The sequence below is a fragment of the Arachis ipaensis genome, chromosome B08 (assembly GCF_000816755.2).
Source record: "Arachis ipaensis cultivar K30076 chromosome B08, Araip1.1, whole genome shotgun sequence".
Classification (NCBI taxonomy): domain Eukaryota; kingdom Viridiplantae; phylum Streptophyta; class Magnoliopsida; order Fabales; family Fabaceae; genus Arachis; species Arachis ipaensis.
Window position 1 is genome coordinate 22658627 of NC_029792.2, and position 15850 is coordinate 22674476.

At 34.4% G+C, this 15850-nt stretch overlaps 2 long non-coding RNA genes across 2 annotated transcripts in view; one reads left to right on the forward strand and one right to left on the reverse strand.

Moving 5' to 3' along the window:
• On the forward strand, positions 7175-12156 carry LOC110265815. Its single transcript, XR_002352185.1, has 2 exons — positions 7175-7223; positions 11955-12156. It is a non-coding gene; the product is annotated as an uncharacterized LOC110265815 (long non-coding RNA).
• LOC110265428 overlaps positions 15486-15850 on the reverse strand; it is an 8543-nt gene continuing 8178 nt past the window's right edge. The window contains exon 3 of the long non-coding RNA XR_002351575.1: positions 15486-15583. This is a non-coding gene — a long non-coding RNA (uncharacterized LOC110265428). The remainder of the gene's footprint in view (positions 15584-15850) is intronic.

Genomic DNA, 15850 nt, shown 5'->3' on the forward strand with positions numbered 1-15850 from the left:
ATATGTGTAACTTACCTCTATTACTACTTAATTATTTGTATAATATAATACAATAAAAATAAAATTAATTAAATATTTTGATTTTTTAACTAAATGATCTCAAATTCAAATATCAGAAATTGAATAGTTATTTTATAGTATTTTAATAACATCTAATATATTGCTCAAAAAACAAGAAAAAAACCAAAAAAATAGATAATATAGTACTGATTTTTTTTTCCCTTTGAAGGTTAATGTCACTATTATTTTATTAGCATAACTAGATTATTTACTGAAGATAATTAGAGCAATTGTATTTAATTAGAATTCAGTTACTGTTAGTTAATTTTTTCCTCCAAATTTTACTTTTTTTGTACTTGTATATACATACAACTAGAATCTAAATCAGATCAATCAATTCATTCCTTTTTCTTAACTCTTCGGTCTCTCTCTTTCTCATTCTTTTCAAGCAATTTCATCTTCTAACATGATATCAGAAGACATTTTCAAAACTTTCGCAACCTCCATTTCTTTTTAGAACATATTCTTCTTTCTTCTTTCTTTTTTTTCTCTTGTCATAAATTCGCAATCCTCCCAAATAATTTTGGTTTCTATGCAAACTATATAGATACAGTGATTATCAGCCCTGAAATCACATTAAAAAATGTTCTCTATGTATCTGAATTTTCTGTTAATTTATTGTCAATTTCTTCTTTTCTAAGAAAAATACAAATCGCAATCACATTTAACTACAATTTCTTTAATATTTAGGGCTCCATTTCATTGAGGAAGATTGAGAAGGGTGACTTAAACAATGAACTTTACATCCTGAAGCTTGAACCACCTCCTAAGACCACTACACCAGTTTCAGCTCCAATTAATGACATTGTTAAAGTCAATTTCTGTCAATTTGACCTTTGACATTTTAGATTAGGCCATGCATCAAATAAGATCTTACAAAGCTTATTGCTACCCAATAAACCCCCCTTCCAGTTTTGTTTGTTCAATTTGCCCTTTGGCAAAATTTAAAAAGATTCCTTTTGAGTCAATAGCAACATGTATCCAAATGCATTTGATTTAATTTATTGTGATGTTTGGAGATCTTATCATGTGCCAACATATAATGGTTACAAATGTTTTTTGAGGATCGTTGATGACTACACTAGGTTTACTATATTTATTTTTTGCATACAAAAGTGAACCTACAGGTTATCTCACATAGTTCTATACACTAATTGAGAGACAATTTAATATCAAGAACAAGTGCATCAGATCAGACAATACAAAAGAGTTGGCTATTATTCATTTCTTGCAAGAAAAGAGAGTCCTCCACCAGTTCTCTTGTCCATACAGGCCTCAACATAATGCAGAATTAGAAAAGAAGCACCAACACATCCTCAATGTAGCATGAACACTCTATTTCCAATCAAAAGTCCTTATTTGGTTGTGGGGAGAGTGTGTCACCACAACAGTGTTTTTGATCAATAGGATACCATTAAAACTGTTCAATTTCAAGTCACCATTCGAGACCTTGTTCAACAAACAACCAGCATATGAAAGGTTGAGAGTCTTTGATTGCTTGGCCTATGTAACTACTATTTCGAACGGAAGACCAAAGTTTAATGCTAGAGCTGATTCATCTGTGTTCATTTGTTAACCACAAGGGATACAAATGGTACAATTTAAACTAAAACAATTTTTCATATCTAAAAAAGTTGTTTTCCATGAATCCATTCTTCCATTCACTAACAGACCCAAGTCTGACCTCGATTCTGATTTATTCAATAAAATAGTGCTACCAAGACCTGCTTCAGGCCCTGAACCCACCCCTAACATGCAACAAATTCCAAGCATTCTAGAAAATATAGCTATCCAACCCTTACCACCACCACACCTAAATCAAACCATACCTGGTCTTGAGCCCCAACACTCTATTAGAAGATCTACCAGAACCCATCAGACCCCACACTATCTTTAAGACTATGTCTACTACACCAACACTCCATATCCAATTTCCAACCACCTAAGCAACCACAGACTTAACAATACTTACCAGACCATCATTGTCAATGTGACAAAAATTCCTAAACCACATTTCTATTATCAAGCCGTAAGACAAAACTAAAGGCTGATGGCTCTCTCGATAGGTATAAAGCCCTTTTGGTTGCCAAAAACTACACACAACAAGCAGGGATCGATTTCAAAGACACCTTCATCCCTATGGAAAAGATCTCTACAGTCAGGGTTCTCTTGAGCATAGCAGCTGCAAAGAGTTAGAATCTTGTCCAACTAAACATAAACAACGTGTTTCTAAATGGAAAATTATTCGAAAAAGTTTACATGAACGTCCCGTTTGGACATCCACCAAGAAATCATAGTTTGGTGTGCAAATTAACCAAATTACTTTATGGTTTGAGGCTAGCTTCATGTCAGTGGTTCAATAAATTATGTGCAAAATTACTCCAGCATGGGTTCACACAAAATAAAAGTGATTACTTATTGTTTTCGTTTGGTGAAGGTCCAACAACTACTTTTCTCTTGGTCTATGTAGATGACATCATTATAGTTGGACCAGACAATGACACCATCAAGAGAGTTGAAGCAAAATTAAAGGCAGTCTTCAAGCTCAGGGTGCTTAGTGACTTGAAGTTCTTCCTTGGTTTGGTGTTGGAAAAATTCAGTAAGAGAATTTTTTGTTTCAACGTAAATACACACTTTTAACTCCGCCTATGTTACACTTGCGGTACATAGCCGGTCCCAAGTCTGGATAAAGGAGGAGGGTTGTGTTAGGTCTTCGACAACCAATATAAAAATATAGTCAAATCCCCATGACATGAATCAAAGACATTATTGCGTTAAAGTTAGGTCGTTGCCCGGAAGCAACGCGCTGTATGGCTCGAGTACGGTGTCAAATGAGCAAGAGCCGCTGCATCGGTGCCCGGATGTAGTGTTAAATGAGCAAGGATTCCCGCGTTTTCGTGAACGGACGAGGGTAAATAAGCTAGTTCACAAAGTAAAAGGTAAAGCTTAGAGAGACAGAAGGTTGAAATTTGGGACATGGAACATAGGCACTCTAACAAAAAATTCCATGGAGGTGGTGGACACCATGACAAGGAGGAAAATTAACATTATGTGCCTACAAGAAACAAAATGGGTTGGTGCGAAGGCTAGGGAGTTGGATACTTTTGGTTTCAAACTTTGCTATACAGAAAAAGGTGAAGAATATGAATGGGGTTGGTATTATTGTGGATAAGTAGTGGAAGAAGGACGTAGTGGATGTCAAGAGGTTGGGAGATCAGATCATCTCTATCAAACTTGTAGTGGAGGGAGGTGCTTTTCATGTGATTAGCGCCTATGCACCGTAAGTAGATTCGGACGAACAACACAAGATAAGGTTTTGGGAAGATCTAGAGAGTTTGGTCCAAGACATACCTTCGGGAGATAAGATTTTCTTAGGAGGAGTTTTAAATGGCCATGTTGGAAGAGAAGTGACTAGGTATGGAAGTATTCACGGAGGCCATGGTTTCGGGGTGATCAATACCGAGGGTAAAACTATTTTGGACTTTTCCTCAACCTTTGACCTTCTCATCGCAAATACATGTTTTAAAAAGAGAGACGGACATCTTATAACCTATAAGAGTGGCATGACAAGCTCTCAAATCGACTTCTTCTTGTTGAGGAGAGTCGACCGAAATTTTGCATTAATTGTAAAATTATCCCGGGAGAGAGTTTGACAACACAACATAGGGTGCTCGTCATGGATTTTCGTGTTGAGCAAAAGTTGAGGAAAAGACATCATACAAAGAACCCAAGGACAAGGTGGTGTCAGATGAAAGGTGAGGAGCAAAGAAGCTTCCTAAGATGGGTAGGAGAAGAGGCAAAGTGGGATGGAAATGGAAGCGCAGAAAAGATGTGGAGGGAGATGGTAGAAGTTATTAGAAGAATAGCAAAAGAAAGCTTTGGTGAATCTAAGGGAATAGGACCAAGAGACAAGGAGTCCTGGTGGTGGAATGTGACTGTACAAGAAAAGATAAAGATAAAAAGGGAGTGCTTTAAAGAGTGGTCTTTATGCTACAATGCAGATAATTGAAAAAAATATAAAGCGGCTAAGAAAGCGACAAAAGTGGCTGTAAGTGAAGCAAGAACAAGAGCATATGAGGGTTTCTACCTGTCTTTGGGCACGAAAGAAGGAGAAAAATATATATATAGAATCGCAAAGAGCCGTGAAAGAATAATGAGAGATTTGGATCAGGTTAAGTGCATAAGGGATAAGGATGGAGAGGTGCTGGCTCAAGAGGAGAAGATTAACGAAAGGTGGAAGAGCTACTTCTACGAATTATTTAATGAAGGACAAAAGACTCTTCCGAGCCTTGGTCGGTTATGCACAATGAAAGAATATCAAAACTTTGACTACTATCGAAGGATTCGAGACTTCGAGGTAAAAGAGGCTCTAAAGCAGATGAAAAATGGCAGGCAGCAGGACCTGATAATATCCCGATTGAGGTTTGGAAGGGCCTTGGAGGAAAAAGCATCAACTGGTTAACCAAGTTTTTTAATGAGATTTTAAGGTCAAAGAAGATGCCTGATGAGTAGAGAAAAAGTACCTTGGTACCTATCTACAAGAATAAGGGGATATATAAAGTTGCGGAAACTATAGAGGAATCAAGCTCATTAGTCATACCATGAAGTTATGGGAAATGGTGATAGAACGGAGGTTGAGAAAAGAGACACAAGAAACAGAGAACCAATTTAGATTTATGCTAGGCAGATCTACTACCGAAGTGATATACCTGTTAAGAAGGATGATGGAGAGGTATCGTAGTAATAAAAGGGATCTACATATGGTGTTTATTGATTTGGAAAAAGCGTACGATAGGGTGCCAAGGGAGGTCTTATGGAAGGTTTTAGAAAAGAGGAGAGTAAGGATCGCATATATTCGTGCAATTAAAGACATGTATGATGGGGCCACAACTAGTGTAAAGACTCAAGGTGGTGTGACAGAGGAATTTTCTATTGGTATAGGATTACACCTAGGGTCATCCTTAAGTCTATACCTTTTCACATTAGTCTTGGAAGTACTCACAGAGCACATCCAAGAGCCTGTGCCATGGTGCATGCTTTTTGCCGATGATATCGTCCTTATGGGAGAGTCAAGGGAAGACAAATAAGAAGTTGGACTTATGAAGAGAAGCTCTAGAAGTGTATGGTCTGCGCATAAGCCGTAGCAAGACGGAATATATGGAATGTAAGTTCAGTCTGAGAAGGGAAAACCCTAATATAGAGGTGAAGATTGGAGAAAATATCCTACGAAAAGTTAAAAGTTTTAAGTATCTTGGGTGTATCATACAGGATAATGGAGAGATTGAACAGGATGTAAATCATAGGATCCAAGCAGGTTGGTCAAAATGGCGAAGTGCATCTGGTTTTATATGCGACTAAAAAGTGCCTTTAAAACTTAAAGGTAAATTCTATCGCACTGCTATAAGACCGGCTATGCTTTATGGTACGGAATGTTGGGCGGCCAAAGGGGAGCACAAACATAAGCTGAGTGTGGCAGAGATGAAGATGTTGAGATGGATGAGTGGTCATACGCGATTGGATAAAATAAGGAATGAAGTTATAAGGGAGAGAGCTGGAGTAGCACCCATTGTGGAAAATATGGTTGAATCGCGTCTCAGGTGGTTTGAACATGTGAGAAGAAGACCAACAGAATACCCAGTCAGGAGGGTGGATGAGATGGAAGATGGACAAAGGGTGAAAGGCAGAGGAAGACCTAAGAAGACCATCCATGAGGTGGTCAAACTAGATCTACATGTAAACGGTCTCTTATAGACATGATACATGACAGAGCACAATGGCATCGTTTGATTCATGTAGCCGACTCCACCTAGTAGAATAAGGCTTTGTTGTTGTTGTTGTTGTTGTTGTAAATACACACTTTTACTTATAGAAGACACAAATTTTTTGGGTTGCAAGCCTGCTTCCTCTCCCTTGGATACAAATTTAAAATTATGTGCACATGAAGGGGAAACCTTAGCAGATCCATCTCCCTATCGCAGACTCATGGCAGATTGATGTACCTTACAATCTCCAAACCAAATATCACTTTTGCTGTCACCAAACTAGCTCAGTTCATGTTTGATCCTCATGTCCCTCATCTTAATGCAGTTCACAAAATTCTTCAATACCTTAAAACAGCTCCTACACAAGGCATTTTATTCCCAGCAACAAACATGTTCAACTTGTCTATTTATGCTGATGCTGATTGGGATAGTTGCCTCAATACAAGGAGATCAACAATTGAATATTGTGCTTTCCTTGGTGATTTGTTCGTGTCATGGAAAAGAAACAAACAAACAATAGTCTCTAGAAGTTCCATAGAAACTGAATACTGGACTATCACGAATGCATCTTGTGAAATGTGTAGTTGCTTAGATTGCTAAGGTGTTTTCACATCTACATCGACACAACCATGCTTTTTTGTCACAATATTTCAGCAATTCATATGATAACTAATTCTGTTCTGTATGAACGTTCTAAACATATAGAAATGGATTGTCATCTCCAATGGCGGATGGACTGGGGGGCCTAAGGTTGCCATGGTCCCCCCCAAAATTTTTCAAAAGAATTAGTAAATAGTAATAATTAATAATATTAAATATTTTTTATATATAATATTTAAAAAAATATAAGTTACAGAATTTTATAAATTAAAGTAATTAAAAACTGTACTATGTATTAGATATTTGGATTATTGTTACTCTTGTTAACAAGTAGCCCATTCTAATAATTAATAAAAATGGTTCTATTATACTAGCTCAATAGATAGTAGCCCATATTATTAATTAAAGTAGCACTGGTACATCTTTCAAACATTTTTTTTAAAACCATCTGAGGCATCAGCGCCACTTTTCTCTCTCTTTTAGTGGCTCCCATTTGTGCAGACTTTTGGTCTTCTACTCTTCTCATTCTAATTTTCTTTTCATACCAAAACAAGACATATGAAGAAAAACCATTGAAGATCTGAAGTGAACAGCAAAATATTAACCATTGAATGCACAACAAAGACTCAAAGAGGTATATCTCAATTTTTTTTAAGTTAATAACAATGTCAAGTATTATTTACATTATTTATTTAAAATAATTAATTTATTTTTTTTATAATGGACAATGTTCAAAGATTAAAATGAGGACAAAACTCAATAGAGTTATTTTTGGTGGGACTTGGAACAAAAAATAATCAGGTAAATCCAAGGTTCTAAAAACCGGACCAAACCAGCCGGTCAAACTGGTTGAACCGGGAACCAGCAGTAACAACGGTCCGGTCCAATGCTTATAACCGCTGGGAAAAGAACCGCTTGAAAACCATTGAACCGGCCAAGAATCGGTCAGTTGGACCAGACCGGTAACCGGCTGGTTCATAGAAAACGACGCCGTTTTGTTTATTTGTGAAAAAAAAAAAGAAAAATAAACCCAGAACCATTCGCGAACAACCCCCCTTCCTTCCCCCAATCATTCGTGCAAGCCCTGGCCTATCTGAAGCAAAGGAAAACCCTATCCGTTCATTGCACCGCCGTCCCCAGGTCCTCAGCGCCTCCGCGGGTCGCTGGTTGCCGGTCGTCTCCACGGCCTCCTCCTTCTCCTCCTCCGCGGCGTCTCCCCCTTCTAGCTCGGCACGTCGTCCATTCCTAGGTGAAATCGATGGTTGAGGCCTCTAGGTGGTGCGCCGTGGTGTCGCCATCGTCTCTTCGTCTTCCTGCTATCAGTGGAAGGTTAGTGAAACTGTGATTTACTGATTTCTGTTGAGTCTGTTACTCTGTTTCAGGGTTTTGAGGTTGAATTTGTGATTTTTGATTTCTTGGGTCTTTTGTAATGCTACTGATTTATGATTTTGTTACTTGTTATGGCACTGTGATTCTGTGATTACTGATCAGTGTTTGTCGCCATCTGTCGTAGTCAGGAGTTTGTCTCCTCGAGTCTTCGTGCATTGCAGTCAGGGGAGTCCTCCAAGTCCTTCCCGACAGTGACCTTCATCACAGTAACATGTTCATCTGAAATGTTTGTTTTACTGTTTTAAATGGCAAAGTGATGCGAAAAGTGGGTGTGGAGGTTGTGGGGTTGGGAGCCCTTAGAGACAATGCAACAGAATAACATGAGTTTTCAATTAATGTACATGTTCGAATGCTGAAGCAGGTACTAAACAACTAAAACCATTCCTTTTTGTTTTTGCTTGAATTTTAGAAGAAAGAGCAATGTAATGTATTCCTATTTATGATTCCATAAGACCAAGGTTAAATTAACAATTCAGGTGGAGTTGAGTTTTGTTTATGAGTAATTAAATGCACGAAACAGGAATAGGATTGCTAATTTCTTTTGTGACTTTCATTGTTCTTTTCCCCCTTGTTGTGCTGTTGTTGTTGTTATGCTGCTGTTTTATTATGGCACTATGATTCTCCGATCACTTATCAATGTTTTGAATTTGGAATTTCTGATTAGTGACTTGTTAAGCTGATGTTATTATTATGCTGCTGTTTTGTTATGGCACTGTGATTGTGTGATCACTGATCAGTATTTTGAATTTGGAATTTGTGATTAATGACTTGTTAAGCTACTGTTGTTGTTATGCTGCTGTTTTGTTATGGCACTGTTGTTGTTATGCTGCTATTTTGTATTGGTTGTTGCTGAATGCTAAAAATGAAAATCAAATCAAATACTGGTTGTTGTTGAATGAGTAGGGTAGCTACCTGCCAATGCCATATATAAATAAACTGATGAATGATGATGATGGTAGTGGAAGGAGAGTCAAAGTGTATCGGTAGTTGGTGATATGTTATGCTTTCTTATTCAATGACTACTTGTTATGTTGATATCTCAACTTGGAAACAACATTACATCTTGTTTATGGCTTGCTCAGCAAGAAGAATTCGTTGCTAAGAGAGCTTTCTTACAACAGATGAACGCAACGCTGCCTAAGATTAGACCGAAAAGGTCATCTTGCAAGGTTCAGGTTCATGTTCAGTTAGCATAATACCACAGAATGATCAACATTTTCTAACTGAACTAGCTCAACATTCTTTTGAAATTGATAATCCTTTGTCTCCTGACATTTTTAAATTAGAATCTGAGATGTTAAGTGATCCTTTTAACCCTCAAAGTCAAAATTTAATATTTAGATATTTCTTTTTACTATTTAACTTTTGAGTTTGTATTTTGATAAGATCATATGAATTTGGTTGATAATTTTTTGTGTAGTGTTTTAAATTTGGAAGATATTTTAGGATGTTTATTTATAATTTATTTATTATTTTATTCTAAAACGGTTTTTCTGATTGAACCACCGGTTGGACCGGTTAAATCAATGAACCAGTGAACCAGTGACTAGAGCGGTTTGATGACCGGTCCGATTTTCCGAACCTTGGGTAAATCAATAACTTTATTTTTGGTTATTATATATTTGTGTTTCTAAAATTATTTGTTATTGCTCAATAGGTTTAATATTTTTTTTTAAAATAACATATATGCAATTATTTTTGTTTTTTTTTTGTTAGATAGTTCGTTAAGTTAACAATGTCAAAGATGAAAATAATTCACTCATTTTTCAAGAGAAAAGAGAGAATATATGATGAACAAAATTCAGCTTCAGATTCTTTGAGTAATGTTCAAAATATTATTGAACAACCTAAGATACAACCTGTGACACAACTTGTTGAGCAAGATATTCAACCCCCTGCTTCCAAAATAACAAGGACTGAAATAGATCAAGTTAATATTGATACATTGATGCGTGATCCCGGAAAGCGTTCGCAAATTTAGAATTATCCTATCAATCAACAAGATGAAATTCGTAGAGCATACATAAAGTTTGGACCATATCAATTTATTATGGATGAGTACCTTCTTTCTGGTCTAGAAAGTCATCCTCGTCATTTCAAAGCTCATTGGTTTAAGAGTTTTTCTTGGCTAGAATATTCACCAGAAGTGGATGCTGTATTTTGTTTTCCATGTTATTTATTTTCTAGAAAATCAAGTCCATTCACATCAGGAGGATTTCGCAATTGGAAAAAAGTGAATAATGGAAAGGATTGTGCATTTTTATCTCATGTGGGGAAATCTCTTAATTCTCCTCATAATATTGCTGTTAAGTCTTGTAAAGATTTGCTTAATCAATTATGTCACATTGACAAAGTATTGGCTAAGCAAAGCTCACAACAAGTTTTAAGCAATAGATTGCGTCTTAAAGCCTCTATTGATACTGCCAAATGGTTAACATTTAGGGGACATGACGAGAGTCATGAGTCTCAGAATCGAGGAAATTTTTTTGAAATGTTAAAATTATTAGCTTCTTACAATAAAGAAGTGGATGCAGTTGTCTTGGAGAATCCTCCTCAAAATGCAATATACACATCACCTTCTATTCAAAAGGAAATTTTACATGTTTTTGCTAGAAAGGTGCAAAATGAAATTCGCAATGAGATTGGTAATGCAAAATTTTGTTTGATTGTTGATGAAGCTAGAGATGAATCTAAAAGAGAATAAATGACACTTGTTGTTAGATTTGTTGATAAGCATGGATTTGTCAAAGAAAGGCTAATAGATGTTGTTCATGTCAAAGATACTACTTCTGCTACTCTAAAACAAGAGATTTGTTCTGCATTATCTCATCACAATCTCAACATTCAAAATGTTCGAGGTCAAGGGTATGACGGAGCTAGTAATATGCGTGGAGAGTGGAAAGAGTTACAAGCTTTAATTATTCAAGAATGTCCTTATGCATATTATGTTCATTGCTTTGCTCATCAATTACAGCTAGCTCTTGTTGCTGCGGCTAAAGAAGTTGTTGATGTTCATGCTTTTTTCCAAAGTTTGAGTAATATTATCAATGTTGTGTGCTCTTCTTGCAAACGCAATGATGAATTACGATCTACTTATGCAACTGAAATTTTTCATTTAGTTGCAACTAATCAAATTGAAACAGGAAGGGGAGCAAATCAAATTGGCACATTAAAAAAATCAGGAGATACCAGGTGGAGCTCTCACTTCAACTCAATTTGTAGCCTTTTACGTATGTTTGGAGCAACAACTTCAGTGCTGGAAGATTTGGCTACTAATGGATCTATTCAGTGTTTGTAACATATGCAATCTTGCAAAGAATTTCTATTCTTTAAATTTTCTGAGCAAGAAAAGATTCAATTGGATTATGAGTTACAACATTATGAACTTGATGTGGTTAAAGCTCCAGATTTTTAGGATTTGTCTACTCTTGCTGAATTGTGTCAAAAATTGACAGAGACAGGAAAATCAAATATATATCCTTTAATTGATAGATTAATCCGTCTTGTTTTGACTCTTCCTGTGACAACAGCAACAACTGAACGGGCCTTTTCAGTTATGAAGATTATTAAAACAAGACTTTGAAACAAGATGGAAGATAAATTTTTAGTAGATTATATGATTGTATATATTGAAAAGGAGATTGCTTCAAAATTCAACTCAGAGATGATAATTGATGATTTTAGTTCCATAAAACATCGTCGAACAAATTTAAAAATACCAAAATCTTAAAATATGTAGTTGAACATTGACTTTTATATAATATAATTACTCTTTTGATATATAAAATTTGGACCATATCAATTTATTATGGATGAGTACCCTTCTTTCTGGTCTAGAAAGTCATCCTCGTCGTTTCAAAGCTCATTGGTTTAAGAGTTTTTCTTGGCTAGAATATTCGCCAGAAGTGGATGCTGCATTTTGTCTTCCATGCTATTTATTTTATAGAAAATCAAGTCCATTCACATCAGGAGGATTTTGCAATTGGAAAAAAGTGAATAATGGAAAGGATTGTGCATTTTTATCTCATGTGGGTAAATCTCTTAATTCTCCTCATAATATTGCTGTTAAGTCTTGTAAATCAAATATATATCCTTTAATTGATAGATTAATTCATCTTGTTTTGACTCTTCCTGTGACAACAGCAACAACTGAACGGGCCTTTTCAGTTATGAAGATTATTAAAACAAGGCTTCGAAACAAGATGGAAGATGAATTTTTAGCAGATTGTATGATTGTATATATTGAAAAGGAAATTGCTTCAAAATTCACTTCAGAGATGATAATTGATGATTTTAGTTCCATGAAGCATCGTCGAGCAAGTTTAAAAATATCAAAATCTTAAAGTATGTAGTTGAACATTAACTTTTATATAATATAATTACTTTTTTGATATATATGCTACAAATAATATTTTATTAATTTTTTGTTATATTTTATATTTAATTGGCCCCTCTTATAAAATTTCTGGTTCCGCTACTATCATCTCATTCGTAAAAAAGATGACAAATGATATAGTAAAATTATTACACATTTCTAGCAAGCACTAATTGATAGATATTTTAACGAAAGCATTTCCTCCCCCCTCATTCAAATTTTTTATGGCATATATGACATATATACTCTACTTTGAGGGGAGATATTAGTATAACTGGATTATTTAATGAAGTTAGTTAGAGTAGTTATATTTAATTAAAATTCAGTTACTGTCAGTTTTTTTCTCAAAGTCTCACTTTTTCTTTGTACTTGTATATATACATACAAGTAGAATTTGGATTAGAAGGACTAATTCATTCCTTTCTCTCAACTCTTCGGTCTCTCTTCCTCACTCCCTTCAAAGCAATTCTATCTTCTAACATATTTTTTCAATTTAAAATTGCATGAATTTAATTTTTTAATATACGGATGTTGTTGGTATCTAGAAGCTGTGAGAGCTCGAACGATATGGAATTGAAGGATAGTATTGTTGGACTAACATAAAAAAAAAATTGACAAATGGGTCTTTGTTTTGGCATTGAAATTGAAATGGGGTTGGGTGCTTTTTGCATTGTGGTTTATTATTGTCTTTTTGCTTGTATTACTAAAGTGACGGCTATTTATACTTGCATAATAAAATTATCTTCGTATTTTATTGATTTAATAGTAACTATTAATTCGTATACTATATTCAAATTGAGCACTTTAAAATGTTACCTCATACACAATAGTTATCTAAGCTAAAGTTTACTATAGTGTATTTTCTTTAGTTTCAACTAGGATCATAATGAGTATGATTTTCTTTGAATAATGATATATCAAATGTTACCTTAGAAAATAATATAAGATATTTATATAGAGATTATGTTTATCTTAGAATGATTTCTATTAAATAGTTCAATTTGTTAATAGGTTATGTAATTTGTAATGGACACTTGTATAGTGGTTCCTTCATTTGCAATGTTAGCTTTTGCTTGCAACGTGTTATTTATTACCAAATTCTATATATTAAATTATATTTTTTTCTTATAGTCTTTATTGGTGTGACTTTATAGAGTAAAATGGGCTAAATAAAATATATAGAAGCGGTCAACGAGAAAATATTCAATTTGGTCTCTAAAATTACATTCGAGTTTTAATTTAGTCTTTGAAATTTTAATTGCCTTAATTTAGTTTCTAAACTTGTCAAATTTTAATCATCTTAGTCCCTGCGGTAGTTTCGATCAAAGAATCAATTGAAAAGTTTAAAAATTAAATTGAGGCAATTAAAACTTCAAAAACTAAATTAAGACTCGAGTGTAACTTTAGAGACTAATAAAATAAAAATATAATCATCCTAGATGTATATTATTAAAATGATCTATTAATATAGATTCACTACAAGAAAATAAGCTTTCTGCCACGCTTTTAAAGTGTGCCGAAAAGTGCTTAAAAGCGTACCGATAGCTTTTCGCCACGCTTTTTAAGCTATCGATACGCTTTTAAAAGGGTCACATCCGCGAGCGTGCCGGTTGCTCTATCGCCACGCTTTTGGTGACCTATCGCCACACTTTATTTTTTGCCACGCTTTTAAAGGTCGCTACGTTTTTAAAGTGTGCCAATAGCATGATATGGGTACGCTTTAAAAGCGTGCCAATAGAGAGACAAATGGCTACGCTTTTAAAGCGTGCCAATAGCGAGACATATGGCTACGCTTTTAAAGCGTGCCAATAACGAGATGTAGCCACGCTTTTTAAGTCGTGTGCCTAGATATGAACGTATTGCCACGCTTTTAAAGCGTGGCTATAGTTAAATCAAATTTAAAAAAAAAAATCTGGTAAAAGCCTACATGTGAACACTCAAATTTATGTTCCTACATTCAATATTGGGTAAAAGCCTACAACAATGTCATCTGTATACATGCAACAGTTGCGTACATGAAATTTACAAACATTAACAAAAATGAATTTCTAAAAAGAGAATTAAAAATTATACAAGACACATATTTTACAAATTGACTCTAAAGGCTTCATTTTCTTTAGATATTTCCTTCGCTCCTCGGTTCTATCACTTAGTTGACCAAAGCCATTAGCCCTTGAAAAATATCATAAGCAGAGTGTTAGACTCTTATTACTTCTATATTTTTTGAACATTATTTAAAGTATGAAACATTGCAAATAGCAAACCAACATTGTGATAGTGTGAACCAAACAATGTAGTGACCAGAATTTATTCTCCAAATAATGCCCTAACACTTCTACATGAGTTCTTTTGACAAAATTCCTGTAAACTCTGCTTCCAAAGTAGTCCCACTTTCTTTGTATGCATGAGCACATACATAGCAACATTAAACCTGCCGCAAGTATCTCATCAAAATCCAGAGGGGAAGATAAACAACAATTTCATAATCATGATCCATATTTTTAATTTCACAAAGTTAATAATTTTGTAAAAGTTCAATTTTGTTCATAAAATTGCTAACTTATAAAATATAAATGTCTTCACCTTGTTCTGATTTCATTTCTCCCATAACAATAAATTGACTGTATCTGATTAATCTCATATGTATATGATCAATGAATGACATTGGTATTAGTTTAAGTAAATTTATATAGCTCATAAATTTTTATAGAACATATATTTTTTTTATCAATTCACTAATGAATCACAATAACATATAGTAAAGATCATCTATATCAAATTTCACTGCAATCAGACATCAATAAGCATGTAATTAAAAAATGTTTTATTTTTGTATATTTGAACAAATATAATACGTCAATTTTCAAATATAAAAAGTATAGCAAATGATTTTAAATTAACATAAAGTTTTCTTAAAATAATCTATAACACATAAGCTTCTAATACGACGACTATTAGTTTTAATTGGGAGTTGAATATCTAGAAGAACTGCTTAGCATTTCATATTAAAATAGCAGCTTGAAGATAAATCTTCTGTAGGTGACATGTTACATATAAGTTGTTTGGTAAAAATACACATAATTATGACACATAACTCAAGTACCAGATCATCAAGAGAGCATATATAGTAACTTAATTAGCTTCTCTCCTTAATTATCTCTTGTAATCAATTGATAATAGGGAATAATAATGAGGATTATATACAGCCTCAAGAATGAGAAAAATGCTTAAAAGATGTGCAAGTCTTAAGAATAATAAGAATTCAAAAGGAGATAAAAGTTCCTTTAAAGTTCACTTGTATAATGACACTAGAATCCTAATTGTGTGGGTGCTTTACATCCATTGATGGTTTGCATTCAATCATATTGTCCTCAACCTGAATTGCTCTACCTTTTGGCTGAGTTACCAAATGTTAATCAGTACCAATGTCCAGCTTCATATATTGAGAAAATAACTTGAAACCAATAAAATATCGTGGCATACATATAAGTGCAGCTGTTTAAAATTTTAAGTTATAGAGAATAGATAAAAATGGGAGAAAAATGGAAAAGAAGCTCTGTATCAGAATAGAGAGATGATTTTCAAACTATTGATCCAATGCTCCTCTTTATGTTAATAATACACTAGTGCAGATTGTGTAGTATGTAGCGACCCTCAGTATTAA